The sequence below is a fragment of the Chiroxiphia lanceolata genome, chromosome 2 (assembly GCF_009829145.1).
Source record: "Chiroxiphia lanceolata isolate bChiLan1 chromosome 2, bChiLan1.pri, whole genome shotgun sequence".
NCBI classification, from domain to species: Eukaryota; Metazoa; Chordata; class Aves; order Passeriformes; family Pipridae; genus Chiroxiphia; species Chiroxiphia lanceolata.
Genome location: NC_045638.1, coordinates 108842556 through 108856423, shown reverse-complemented (window position 1 = coordinate 108856423; position 13868 = coordinate 108842556). Strand labels below are relative to the sequence as shown.

The following is a 13868-nucleotide window of genomic DNA, read 5'->3' as shown; positions in this document are numbered from 1 at the left end:
TCATCAGAGGTGCTGTAAAATCTAATCAGAAATTAGACTGTAAAATTAATAGGCCTATATTCTCTATAATGCTGTTTTATAAATCTGGAACTGTAGCAGATCTGGAGTTTCACATACAGTGCAATTAAGCAGTGTTGGGATTTTCAGTTTAAACAAATAACCTGTGAAATAACTAGTACACCACACTAAAGAGCTAGTGGCTGTGTTTTACTTTGCATAGTAGGGTGCCAAATGCATTAATTCCATGCCTGGGCTTTCATCTGAGTGTATTTCTATGCCACGGTTACAAGCCATGGGATAACTTCCCCCAGTTTATTTTTCCACAGCTATTTCACAGAATCTTCTGAGTTGGAAGGGACCTGCATGAATTTTCGAGTCCAACTTGTGAGTGGCCCATACTTTTTATGCAGCAAAGGTTAAGAATGGCTGTAAGACACTGATTTTGACCACGCAGCCCTTGTCTGTGAGTATCCAGGTGACAGGATTGCAGCGCTAACTTGTCCCTGTTAGTCGGAGAGGAATAACAGGGGAAAATGGATGGGAGAGGCATGAGGCAAGCTAAGAAAGGAGCTGGTGTGCAGCCTTTCCTTAGCAGCAGCTCTGGGAAAAAGGGGAGCACAGCCCCTCAGCACCACCTTGCTCCGGGGGGCTGTGGGAGCCCAGCCGTGGGAAGGGAGGCGGGTGGCGGCTCTCGGCATCTCTTCCCTCCCTGCGCTTTGCGGGAGTACACGCGAGGAAGCGAAGTCTCCCATGCTCCAAAAGCCCTATAGGCAAATCCCAAGCGGGATTTTCCTCCCCATGACGGCAGGAGGAGGGTGAGGGGGTGCTGTTCGCGGTGCCTCCCCTGCCCCCAGCAGGACCGGGCAATCTGGCCGAACATATGTGACATTATGTAATGCCACGGGAGCGGCTGCTGGGGAGGGCGAGCGATGGCAAGGAGGCAGTAGGCAGACAGCAAACCTTCCTTCCCTGGGCTGAAATGATTCACTCCTAATGATAATTTGCACCATTTTAGCGCCGAGTACCTCCCGTGTAATGATTATACAGTGTTACTATAAAACCTCAGGGTTCATCTGCAGAAACATTTCTTACGCTGGAGTTCTCTGTGGAGACATACTTATAAAAATTGGTATGAGGGGAAGATTAAATAGATAAGAGCATAAAAACAGATTATAGAATAAATACAGTCTTGTAGATCAGTTCAACAGGGAGGCAGGAGCTTACACTCTTGATTCTCCTGCCGAATTCTGTCATACTGGACAGATTGCTTCTTCTCTGTTCCTACCTCAGTCTACCAGATTTGAAAGAATGGTAATGCCTTTTTCGACTCTTTCTCTGCCTTATCTAACCATGCCGTAATACAGCAGGAATACCTTCACTGGAGACATTAACACTCTGTCTAGCCTATGGAATCTGGATCCCAGTTTAGTCTTCAAACTTGGAACAAATAATTATCAACATATAAATATGCTTACTTCTGGTTTTGGATTGTGTTCTCTTTTCCTGTAGATCCTGCTATTCATTCCATCTCTATCTCCATCCCAAGAGAAAAAGAAATATTTGCCAAGAACAAAAGACCCAAATCAGTAAAGAAGTAATTTTTATCTTTTTTTTTAACAACCTGATAGAGAGTACAGCACAGTGAAAAAGATGTTTAAATCCAGCTATAAAAAAAATTTTAGTAATATTTCTTTATATTAATAAAACCATTCACTGAAGTAATCTTGTCTCACACCATTAGTGCACAGCAATACAAAACAAGGTGAAAACCTTTGGAAAAGTACTTAAAGCAATAAATCTGAAACAAGGAATACGCTTTCCCTTTATCATAATTGCACATTTAAGAGGCCTCTGCTTTACCAGTGGCAATTCAGAGTGACAATGCCTGGCTTAATGCTGTCGTCTTTTAGCTACTATTATAGAAATTGTAGTTATACAGTTTTCAAAGTGAGCAATTTTATGTAGTTAATTGTGTAACGTTGTTTATGATTTTAAACCACACAATTAATATATTATTCACAGACATGCATAATGGACTCTTTGTATTGAATGATGGTTTAAGGAAAAATGTAACTGATTTTGCAGCTACAATGATTGATTTATGAGGTAAAATTAAAAGTGCTAAGTATGTATTACTTGGCTACTCACCAGCTAAGTGGATGGGGGTGGTATGAAAAATATCTATATATAACTAACTGCAATGTATGGATATCAAGGAATCAGAGAAATTATTTAAAGCAAAGCAAAAGGATTAACAAAGAAGTAAATAGTGAAGATTTAGGAAAGGCAATTGGCTATCAAGGGAAACTAGATAAGAATTAGATGTTCCTGCCTATAAAAATCTTCTCTAATATAAGGTAATGGAAGCTTTATTCTTAGAAATTTTAAAACAGCTGGATCGAACAATATCAAATTAAAAGACCGCACTCCAGTAACATCTCTCATTAATATCTTGCTTTTTAAGTAATGGTGGGACTTTAAATGAAATGGTACCCAGCACGAATAATGGAAACTACCTGCCTGTAATGAAGAAAGGATCTCCGTGGTACCAAGGGATCTGACTTCTTGGTACCTACCAAGAGGTACTGGAAGTACTTTCCATTTTTAATTCATTGGGGGGGGGGGGAAAGATGTCATTATGCACGGTGAATGTCACATGAAATCATGGGCAGTTCCATTAAAGAGCTTTACACTAAGTAAAAATTCTCAGTTTAGACAAAAGCTGTGCCCTGCTGTTCTGCTGTAGCTTTTTATACTAACAAATTTTAACTGGACAACAACTAATTGAAGAAGGCACTTGTTTTATTTCACCAGGTTTCTTTCTCTGAACTGATAGTTTAACGAAAGTATGTAAAATCTTATTAAGGTACGTGACCAGTTTGGAAGAAACACACCGAAGCAATACACTAAACTTGCTGCTTCCACCATCCTCTTCACTTATACAAAGCAGAGTCTTAGCTAAATTCCACAAACAACTTGCTATCTCTCATCTGAGCTAGCCTGCTTCAGAGGAAAAAAAAAGTATTTAGAGGAAAATTACTCTAGTAAAGGACAGTTCCTCTTGTCAAAGGGCATAAGGAGATGGGTTTAGCAAGGAAGTTTGTATAATTTAATAAAAAAGTTAATCTAAATGTGTCCATATTGGTGTGCCTTGATTTAAGCTCTAAAATTAAGCAAGCTTCACATTTCTATGAAACAGCTATGAACAACAGACGATAATATAACTTGCCTTTAAGCTACAGCAAAGTAACAAGCACGCTTTTCCTAGATTGACAACTGTCACATATTTTGACACAGGAACAGGACAGATGGATCTGTCCTGTGATTTTGGATACCTAGCACCATCAAAATATTACAAAGCAAAAACATTGCATCAACAGGGAACTTTTTATTCCTGAACTTCTGAAATAAAATTCACCCAGATCTTGTGACTTTTATTTTCTGTTGAGCATGTGCATATAAATGTCTATGCTATACCATCTTTGTGTATGAGCAGTATAACATATATAGGATATCTAAAAGCAGTTTTCTTTTCACTCAGCTTCACATTATTGACTATTCCATATTACTTGTAACTGATTAAGTTCATTTTACAACTCAGCTTTGTACTCCTTCTCCATTTATTCTCCTGCCAAAGCAATCTGACCCTTCTTCCACCCGAACATTTAACACACATTATAAGTTTCAGTTCTTCCTCTTTCTGGAAATTTATCTTCATACTTTGTGGATTTCATAACTCATATTTTCATCAAGTTTCAGTCATGACACTCTTACAGGTCTGACCATGTTTGAGTGTCTGTTTACACTCTTATGTCATGTGTGTTGGCATGACATTATGAACTCCCGTAAGAAAAAGTAGATCATGCATACATGTATATCAGTAACATTTATAACATTTCATATAGAAATGAAATGGAAGTTCTGATGCTATTGCCTTTTCTGATGTAATCTATTCAACTTATAGCCACCAATTTGAAATTTTTATAAATGCTAACATTTCTGCTCACTTGCTCCACTGGCTGAGATATGATTATATTCTCCCCAAAGAAAAGATGGCCATTAGAACAATATGATAACTAATGGAAAGTAGAAGTTCACATTTAGCAATCTAGCAAAATACAGATAAAAGACCAGTTTGCAAATAAATAGCTGCATTTGTCATAATTTAAAAAAAAAAAAACCAAAACCAACACCCAAACTTATCTCTTAGAGTTCATTTGTGACTGAATAAATTAGAGTACAGTCTACTACAGATGACCTGGTGGCCATCTAGAATTACAGGCTATTCAGCCCAAAGGTTAGGGCCCGTGTCCAGAGCTGGGAAAGGAGCCGAATGTTCGTGGCTAAAATTCAGGAACCAGAAAGTCAAACCAAGGGTCAGCAGCCAGAGACAGGAATAAGCATCTGCCCAGGAATCACGACCTGAAATCAGAAACCCACAAAAAGAAACTGCAATCACAGGGCACAATGCAGAGGTGGTTCTGAATATATATATTATGAGGTGCGAAAGGATGTGCTGGAGTTCTGCCTCAGAGACCTGCTCCTGAGCCACTGGCTGATGTGCTCTGGCTAACAGGTCCAAACTGCAGGGAACCTGACTTACTACTATAAAAAAAGGTCTTAGTAGAGATTAGTAAGCTTGCCCTGAAAAATATAGCAAATAAACCAGCCTTGTACCCTTCCAAACTCTGTGGATGTTGAGAAGGAGAGAACCTCTTTTCTCAGCATCATACTTGTTAGGTAGGTTAATAGAAGGCTTCGATTTCTTCTGCTGCTGAACCAGAAAGTTCCAGAGGCATGACATCTACATAACACTTCTAAATTTTGTGCTAACACAGAACTTCCAAATCTGTTAAAGGCAGGAATGAATTAAAGCAAACAGATCAAAGTTGCACCAGGGCGGATCTTTAGAGTTTTAACAATTCTTTGACCCTCCTAAGGCTTTTCCTTAGTATCACTGCAGAGAGCAGTGCCAAATGGTCAGACTGGACTTTCAGCTGCAGTTTTGCACACATGAAGTAGCAGTGGAGGAAGGTTGTAAGCAACAGGGCATGATGTGAAAAATCAGATCAAAAGATGAGTAGAATGGTTTGGATTGGAAGGGACTTTTAAAGGTCACCTAGTCCAACCCCCATGCAGTGAGCAGGAACATCTTCCACTCTACCAGGTTGCTCAGAGCCCCATCCAACATGAACTTGCATGTTTCCAGGGATGGGGAATCCAGCACATCTCCAGGCAATCTGTGACAGTGTTTTGCCACCCTCAATATAAAAAATTTCTTTCTTATATCTAGTCTGAATCTACCCTCTTTTATTTTAAAACCATTGCATCTTGTCCTGTTGCAACAGGCCCTGCTAGAAGTTTGTTTCCATCTTTCTTATAGGCCCCCTTCAAATACTGAAAGGCCACTATAAGGTCTCCCCAGACCCTTCTCTTATCCAGGCTGAGCAACTCCAACTCTTTCAGTCTGTCTTCACAGGAGAGGTGCTCCAGCCCTCTGACCATCTTCAGGACCCTCCTCTGGACTTGCTCCAACAGGACCATGTCCTTCCTGTGCTGGGGACCCCAGAGCTGGAGGCAGCACTGCAGGTGGGGTCTCAGCAGAGGAGAGCAGAGGGGCAGAATCCCCTCCCTCCCCTGCTGCCCACACTGCTCTGGATGCAGCCCAGGACACGGGGGGTTTCTGGGCTCCCAGTGCACATGGCTGGGTCATGTCCAGCCTCTCAGCCACCAGCACCCCCAAATCCTTCTCATCAGGGCTGCGCTTGATCTGTTCATCCCCCAGCCTGGATTGATACCAGAGACCCTGCTCTTGGTCTTGTTGAATCTCATGAGGTTCAAATGGGCCCAGTTCTGGATTTTGTCCAGGTCTCTCTGGATGGCATCCCTTCCCTCAGGCATGTCAACAGCACCACACAGCTTGGCTTTGTCTGCAAATTTGCTGAGGGTGCACTTGATCCCACTGTCTATGTCATTGATGAAGATATTCAACAGTACTGGTCCCAACACAATCATAGGCCCAAGCTCAAATTCCTTCCTGCCTTCCTGGTTCCTCAGGACAGGTGCCTAACACCCTTTAGACAGCATTATCTGTTTTGTGCATGGCTGTGAAGCAAGAGTTCTTGTCTGCACTACATTAGCATGAGAGTTTGGAAGGTTTGTGACATAGAAGGGCATGGTTTGGTTTGTGTGTGAGGGAATAGTGATGACAGATGTTACTGTCCCTTCTTCTTGGGCATGCAGTTCTTGTTGAAAGTGGCAGCTATGAGGTTCATCTCTGAGAAGAAAGGTGGAATGGGCCATGAACTTCACCCTATCCACATGTACAGCTTGGGTCAAGCAAGTTTTGGAGCCACTGCTTCAGAAGTTCTGCACATCCCTGGACTATTCTCCACTACAGCACTGTGGCTCCCTACCGCAGAAGTTCTCATTAAACTCTTCCAAGGTATATAAGGATATTTTAGGCATATAAGAATTTAAATATGCAAATATTGTACAGTGTGTCAGACAACCCACATCTTACTTAGATAAAAAAATCCTGTTGAGGATTTTGCTATGACCTCACCCCATTTTTCTGTGTGAAAGAAAAATATTGTCTGACTTCCTTCATAGCATATTCTACATCTTATTGACAAATCACTTATGACACTAATTTATTAGCATAGAAATATTACTAAACTCAAGACAGCCTGCTTTGATTTACTACATCATAGTTTTTCATATGCCAAGGTCCTATCATCTCTGCTTGATCATTAAAAGTCCTCTAGCTTTTTGTTTGCCTTTTTTTTTTTTTTTTTTTTGCAACAGAAGAGTTTTGCCTTGTGGCCCTGGCTCAAATCCTGAGTATTGAATGGATTTGAAGCTCAAAGGAAGATTCACTGAGCTGATGCTTAAGAAAAACAGGGTGCGTTTTTCAAAACCACTGTCTTACATTAGCTCCTTGCCACAAAATCAATGGCAAAGTAGGGAAAAAATGGGACATAAACACAGAAAAGTAAAATCTAACAACAATTAGAGACAAGAATTCCATAGAGACATGAAGAATTGCAGGATTTAAAGTTTTTTTGCCAGCATCATTGTATTACAAGAAAGATGGGTGGCCAATTTCATAGTGGCGGGGAGGCTGGAACTAGAAGATCTTTAAGGTCCCTTCCAGTCTAAGCCTTTCTATGATTCTATGATAAGTTGCCATTACAGGTTTTTTCCTCTCTTCCATGGGTGTGTCCTCCTCTTCACCAGCTTCATTTCACTACGTGCACAACCAGTGGCTGGCTACTGGTAATAGTCAAAGTAAGCAAGCTCTGCATCACTAATATTCCAGATTACAGGAGTCCATTCAGAAAACATATTAAAGATAGAAAACTGAGACTAAAGTTAAAACTTATGCTCTGTCCTTCACAAAAATTGATTTGGTATTTCAAAAAAGAAATCAAGGCCTTACTGACCTAGAACTTGTGGCTCAAATGAAATCCATGGACAATCAGTCTCCACTTCTTCTGAAACCAAGTAAGCCAAAACAATTTCACTATTATGTGAAATGAGCTATCGAAATGCAATATAAATAAAAAAACTCGGACACATTTTCAAATCTTTCATGCATTCTCAGAGATTTTTATTTATATTTCAGCAAATGCTATTTTAGCCATAGTAATAAATTTGAACACCTGTTGTTTGTGTAAGGTGTACCCACCAGTCTCTCAGCCAGACCAGATCGTGCTATAATATAATTCCAAAGAGGATGTTCTTATTTTGTCTGAAAACTAAACAATTCATCTGCTTACTAGGAAGCAAGTTTGCTTGTCAACACAGAAAATAAAAACATGGTGATGTTACATTTCCAGCCTAAAAAGCAGCAAAAGGTTTGAAATAAGAATAAATATATCAAAATAGTGTATATTACATATCAATTCAGGTAAATAAGTAAGAGGTAATTAGTGCACATTTAAGTTGCATTACTGAACACAGCCTTCCCATGCAGAAACACACCTTAAAGGCTGTGAGAAGTACACTTGCTCCTTTTCCATCTTCACACCACCCACCAGCACGGCTGATAAAGCACCGAAATGCACCAATGTTTTCCCCTCCCTGTCCCTCTCCGACAGATACGAGAGCCCAGTGTTGATACCCAGCTGCGGCAAATTCTCATTCGGAAACAAAATCTCCAACGGGAACTTTGTACCCGAATATATCAAAAAGTCAACACAGCTCATTGTCGCATTAGGAAGCTTATTCTGTCCTGGGATTGCTGAGATACTTGGCAAGACAGACGGCCAGTCTCTCTGTCTCCCTGATGGCGTCTGCAGTGCTAGAGATTTGTCATGCAATTCATTGAGCTGAACTGAGCACATAAATTTTCAGTTATGACTAAAAAGTTAGAAAATTCTCCACAGATGAAAATTACACGTCCATACTGATAGGCAGGCAGGGAGCACTTTGGGGAACAAGAGCAGGAACAAAGGATCAATCCCAGAGTGTGGGAGTGACTTAGAGAAACGAAGAACAAGCTAAAAGTAACACAGGCAAGATGTAATTTCTATGTTAACTCTAGAAGTTCTTTCTACATTCGTTCATTTTCCAGCCACAACATCATTAAATATTTAAATCACTCCCACTGTAGGTGGCAGTTTATTGAGATTTATTTTTTGAGAATTGAGACCTCAGTAAACCAAAAGCTTCTACCACAATCTCAATGCTGAATTTAAAACCAGCATCTCCACAATAAACCACTGATCTCCACCCTTAACTATGGCAAACCAGCACCCAGATCCAGAGAGATGTCACAGAACCTTCCACTTAACACAGAAGCAATACAAGTCTATGTTTTCATACAAAATCAGACATAAAGACCAAAAGGAACAATGTCCTTTCATAATAAAGACTTGAACCTTTCTTGAATATATCATAATTAACAGGTTGTAGGCAAAGTTGATGATTTTACTATTTTTTTCCCTCAGGAAGGAATATTTTTAATCAGTATTTTACATAGTGCAGACCATGCTCTAGGACTGAAGTGCAAAAACCTGAGATTCTTGCCAGTGAAAGGTTTAACCTGAATAGGAGGAAAAAACACTGCTGTTGGAACAACTCTTTTGAAGAAGTTTGTCAGACCTTACGTAGCAAATATATGTAGACGTATAAAAATAACTTCATTTTTAATTCACTCTTTCGTTCTAATTTTGTAAGAATGTGTGTCACTAGTCCAAGGTGTACTAGTTTCATTATTACCAAAATATAAAGCAGTGAGATACTGAAAGATCTCTTCTGCTTTTAGCAGTCACCCAGTATACATTTGTATTTTATTTGAAATACAATTTTTAAAAAGTTAGGTAAACTCTTAATTCACAAACTGTTTTACTGCATAAATATGACACCAAAGGATAGATGTCAATTGGCTTTACAGAGCATTTTGAGTATCTGTACAAGCACATTCTAGCTGATATAACATGACCTGCATTGGGAAGATGCAAGTGGTGATGGAAAGTTTGCCTTATCTACCCCAGGCGAATAAAGCAGTAAATCTCTAGCTGCAGACAAGCCCTCTTACTCTACCACTCTAGTGTGGACAAAATGTAGAAGACATGCAGAAAAGAAAATTCTGAAGAGGAGAGCAAAACAAACAAACAAACAAACAAAAATAAAAATCAGAAACAAACAAAAAGGCCAGCCCAAGGGCAGCTATGCCAATCCTATTTTGGACTGTTCTGGTTTGTTTTCTTCCAGTATTGCAGCCAAAGGAAATCCCTCTGTATTTTCTTAAGACATCTGAGCTTACATGAGAAGTGGGAAGCTAGATGGAAGGAAGGCTTTTCTGATAGCCTTACCTGAAGGGCTTCGAAAAAGGGACTGAGGAGTGTGTAAACTAAGAAGAAAACAATTCACAGGCACATACCCTTAGTGGAAAGATACTACTTTCAGGATTAAAAAAAATCCTGCAAGCCATATTTGCATGCATAGACCTTTTCCCAGCCATTGTTTTTTCAAGGAGGGAACATAGCAATAGGATTAATTTCTTCTAAGGGTCTCAGCACCTTGAATAAATTGACTTTTACTTACCTGTTAGGTCTTTCCCAATACTAGGATATCAGTAGATCTCCAACCAAGTAGTACAGCACAGTCCTACTCTAGGATTTGATTCTTGGTTCAGGTAGGCAACAGATGGGATGACTCTCAAACAGTCTGCTGAGAAAGAAAATAATAAATTTGAAACAATAGCAAACACGCACAGGCAAAAGTTTAAATTAAAAGAAAAATAAAAGAGAGAGTAAAAGAAAAGAAATTAAACAAGGAAAACAAGAATTGATCTGTGAGTAATTTTCCTGTTTATTCCTGTATTTCTAACTGAAACCAGGTGACACAGGCAGAGAAGACTGTCATGACAATGGGGGCAGGGGAAGGCAAGAGGGAGATACAAACAGTCACCTATCTACTTTAGCAAAGCCAGCAACCAGGAGTTGCTACCTTGCAAAGCTGGTCCTGTTTTGCTTCATTTGGACTATGTACCTGAACTGCAGCCTGCTGCCCTAGCCCATGCAACCTTACTAACCATGGGTCTATAGGGAGTCTCCCCCTTCCTGCCATTATACCTCCCCCTGCAAATATATTATTATTAATATGTGTCAATGCCAAGAGGAAAGAATGAAAGCAACCCACTGCACACACTAGATAATAGCCTGACAGGGATCATCTTTCTGAATGAGGCAAGCCAAGGATCAAATCTGTAGTTACCATCCAGTAGAGCTGTACCACCTGAAGGACTTTTATCAGTGCTGTAAGCAATGTACACATCTTACACCTGTTAATTTTATAATCTTCTCCCCACCTTTTGTATGTTTGCAGCAGCCTGAAGTGCTGGGGAGGGTAGTGGCTCTAGTCAGAGTTTCTTAGGAAACAAAGATTCCAAGGCCAGGTATAATCAGCCAAGCAAAGAGAGGCCAGAGACTGGGGCAGAACTTCAGCAGTGGGAGCAACAGAAAATGTTACTCACCATCACTGCTATGTCAGAGATTTGCATCAGTGCAGACCAAACGAACTGATTATGGGTATGCTCTACCAGTGTCACTACTTAATACTAGTCTCAGTGACTTATCTATTCACTGCAGTGGTTGCACAGAGCCAGCAAAGAGTGACAGAAAAAAAGCCCAATACTGGAGTTTCCACAGTCCAGGACAGGAATGGAACATCACAAGTGCAGTTCCTGTTATTTCTACTTCTCAGCATCTGCCAGGAAGGTCTCAGACATTATAACACATTATTTTGGATCTTTGGACCTTGGCTGCCTTTTTTTTCCCCCGTTTTGAGCACTAAGTAGTGCATGCACCCATCTGAGCCCTTACAAGCTGTGGTCTGGAGTGTTCACTGTAGGGTCTCTCTCAGTTCCTCAAATACATTGCTCAGAAGTGGGAGGTTAGACCTGAAATAATAACCAAAGCACAGGACTAACTCCTCAGAGGAGAGCTCCTCTGGTGTTTGACAGACTCATGAATGTTTGCAGGGAAGAAAAAAATCATCATTTCTAAACACACAAATCTTTAGGTCCAAACCTCACGTTTTGGGCTACTACGGTTCTTCCTTGAGTCCTGATTTTAATTGTGGCTCTCAATAATTAAATTTATTGAACGCAGACATATAGAAACTGCGGTACAAAGGGGGCAGACCTCTGATGTCTGAGAAAGTTTTCAGAACATCCATGTTCTTTTCAATGAAGTGAGATGACAGCAGTCTGCTCAGACCTGCAGCATGCTGTGGGCACTGAGCACTGATGACTTGGTTTACCACCCATGGTTTACCATCCTTTCCTTGATAAAGGATGTGGCAACCGATAGGAAACTTTTCTCTGTCTGTAATACCGCTACAGCATTGCCTGAGATATAAATTCCTCCAAGGCTGTTTGTACCAGCCTTTGCTCTCAGCCGTCAGTCTCCATTCTCACTCAGGATCTGTGCTTGGATACAGCAGCCTTTGATATGACCACAGCTAATCAAAAAAGCTGCACAGGTGGGGTTTGCAGCCCTTATGAATAAGAAAGTTGGGGTTAGCTTCGAAAAAGCCTCTGAAGGAGAAGAAAAAAGAGGATTTGAAAGCAGGATATCCAGACATATTAAGTTCTCTTCACCCCCATGGTGTGGAACACCGTTATCGTGACACAAAGGAAACACATGGACTGGCTTTTTTCTTTTCTGTTTCTTTTTTAAAGGGTTCATCTCTTTGGATACAGATAATTAGTTCTTTTACTTCATTTTCCCTCATTTAAGTAAACCTCAGGAGGAAGGAGAACGCAAACGGGCGCTATTTCCCACGTGCATCCTCTCACTGGCCCGCTCCTTCCGTGGGGTTTGGTGAGGTCGCTCTGTTATACAAGGCATTACTTTTAAACAGTCCAGCCACTCCATCCAGAACATCCCTTCTTTAATGTAATCTGACACATCAGAAAAGAGGACAGGAAGTTTTTGTTGTCTGTACTTATAATGTTAAGCCAGCTCCTGCTTCTCCTGAGCGTGTCAGAGAGCGCGGCCGGCAGAGCCAGCGGGCCCTCAGACACTGAACTCTGAACTTGGGCCGGACCTTGCCCTGGTCAGCTCTGTGACAGGAAAGCAGGCAGACTTTGAACCCAGGGCTTTGGGGCTGTGAGCAGAGAAACAGCTGCACTTTGCAACACGAACTTTGTACTTAGACACATGTACATTTAATCTCTATAAAAGAGCCTTTGTTTCATTACTTATTAACGTCTCCTCCTTGAGTAAAGTTCTTTGTTGATGTGGCTTTAAACATGGTGTGAGCGTTTTTTTCCCACGTTCCTATCCCCCAAAAAATAAAACCCACCACCCAACTTGATAGGATTACATTAACTATTAGAAAGTACCAAAACCAAGATCAACGTAGACTTTATGTACCTTCTGAATACTGTGAATATTTGCTGTGTGCTCTCTTTTGAGTGACTTAATTGTAATAACCAGAGCTAAATACAGAAATCAGGCAATGTTTGAGGCCTGTCTTTGCACCACTTCTTGAGATGATACCTACAGTATTTCAGCCTGCAGTGACATTCAACCTTACTGAATAAATCAGATAAAAAATGAAATAGTAAGAAAGTGTCAGCTAATCCACACTAAAAAGCCATACTTTATGGAAGTGTCATGAGTTTTATAGTTGTACAGCTTTTTGCTACTGATTTTGCTTTGGAGCATTGTCAGTGCTTGGCTTCTGCGTGTTTCATAACATATGCTAACATGCACAGCCCAGCAAATCCGTAGAGATATTTGTGCCCTTTCCTTTACTAATAAAAACTTTGATCAGGAACAGAAACCTACCTAAACAAGGACCAAATGAAAACCCCAAAAGAGACCACATAATGCTTTAATCATTTCTGTACCAAAAGTAAAAGCTTAAGATGCACATATGCATTTACTGTAACAAAACTGAGTGACAGAAAATAACTGGTAGATCCTGGAAATGCCCTATTGTGTCTGTGTTGTTAGAGTGGCAAAAGAAGATTGAGAAAATAAAGATTTTCTGAACAATTCTTCATCTGCAATTAGAATAAAACAAATAGTTGAAAGTGTATTTTCCATGTCTTCAGGTACCACAAATATTTGTTACTGCCTGTTTGACGAAAAAAAATTAGCCACAGACAGAGGGATCACAGTCACACTTTTTTTCCATCACTACCTTCTTTTCAACATAAATTTCCTTCCAAGCCTCTCTGGTGAGCTTTTTTCTCTTCTTTTTTTTTTCTTTTTCCCTGTATATGAAGACACACCCACACACACCTGACCCAGTTTTCCTTCATTATCATTAACAGAATGATACAAAAAAGGAAATTTTCAACTAGTCTAGCAAGTCAGGTGGGTAAAGAATAAATCAAGGAAAGC

General features: G+C 40.3%; 1 protein-coding gene across 1 annotated transcript in view; it reads right to left on the bottom strand.

Moving 5' to 3' along the window:
* NRIP1 (nuclear receptor interacting protein 1) overlaps positions 1-13868 on the bottom strand; it is a 142212-nt gene that overhangs the window by 87497 nt on the left and 40847 nt on the right. The window contains exon 2 of the mRNA XM_032678715.1: positions 10054-10179. The gene's annotated coding sequence lies outside the window, so the exon portion shown is untranslated. The remainder of the gene's footprint in view (positions 1-10053; positions 10180-13868) is intronic.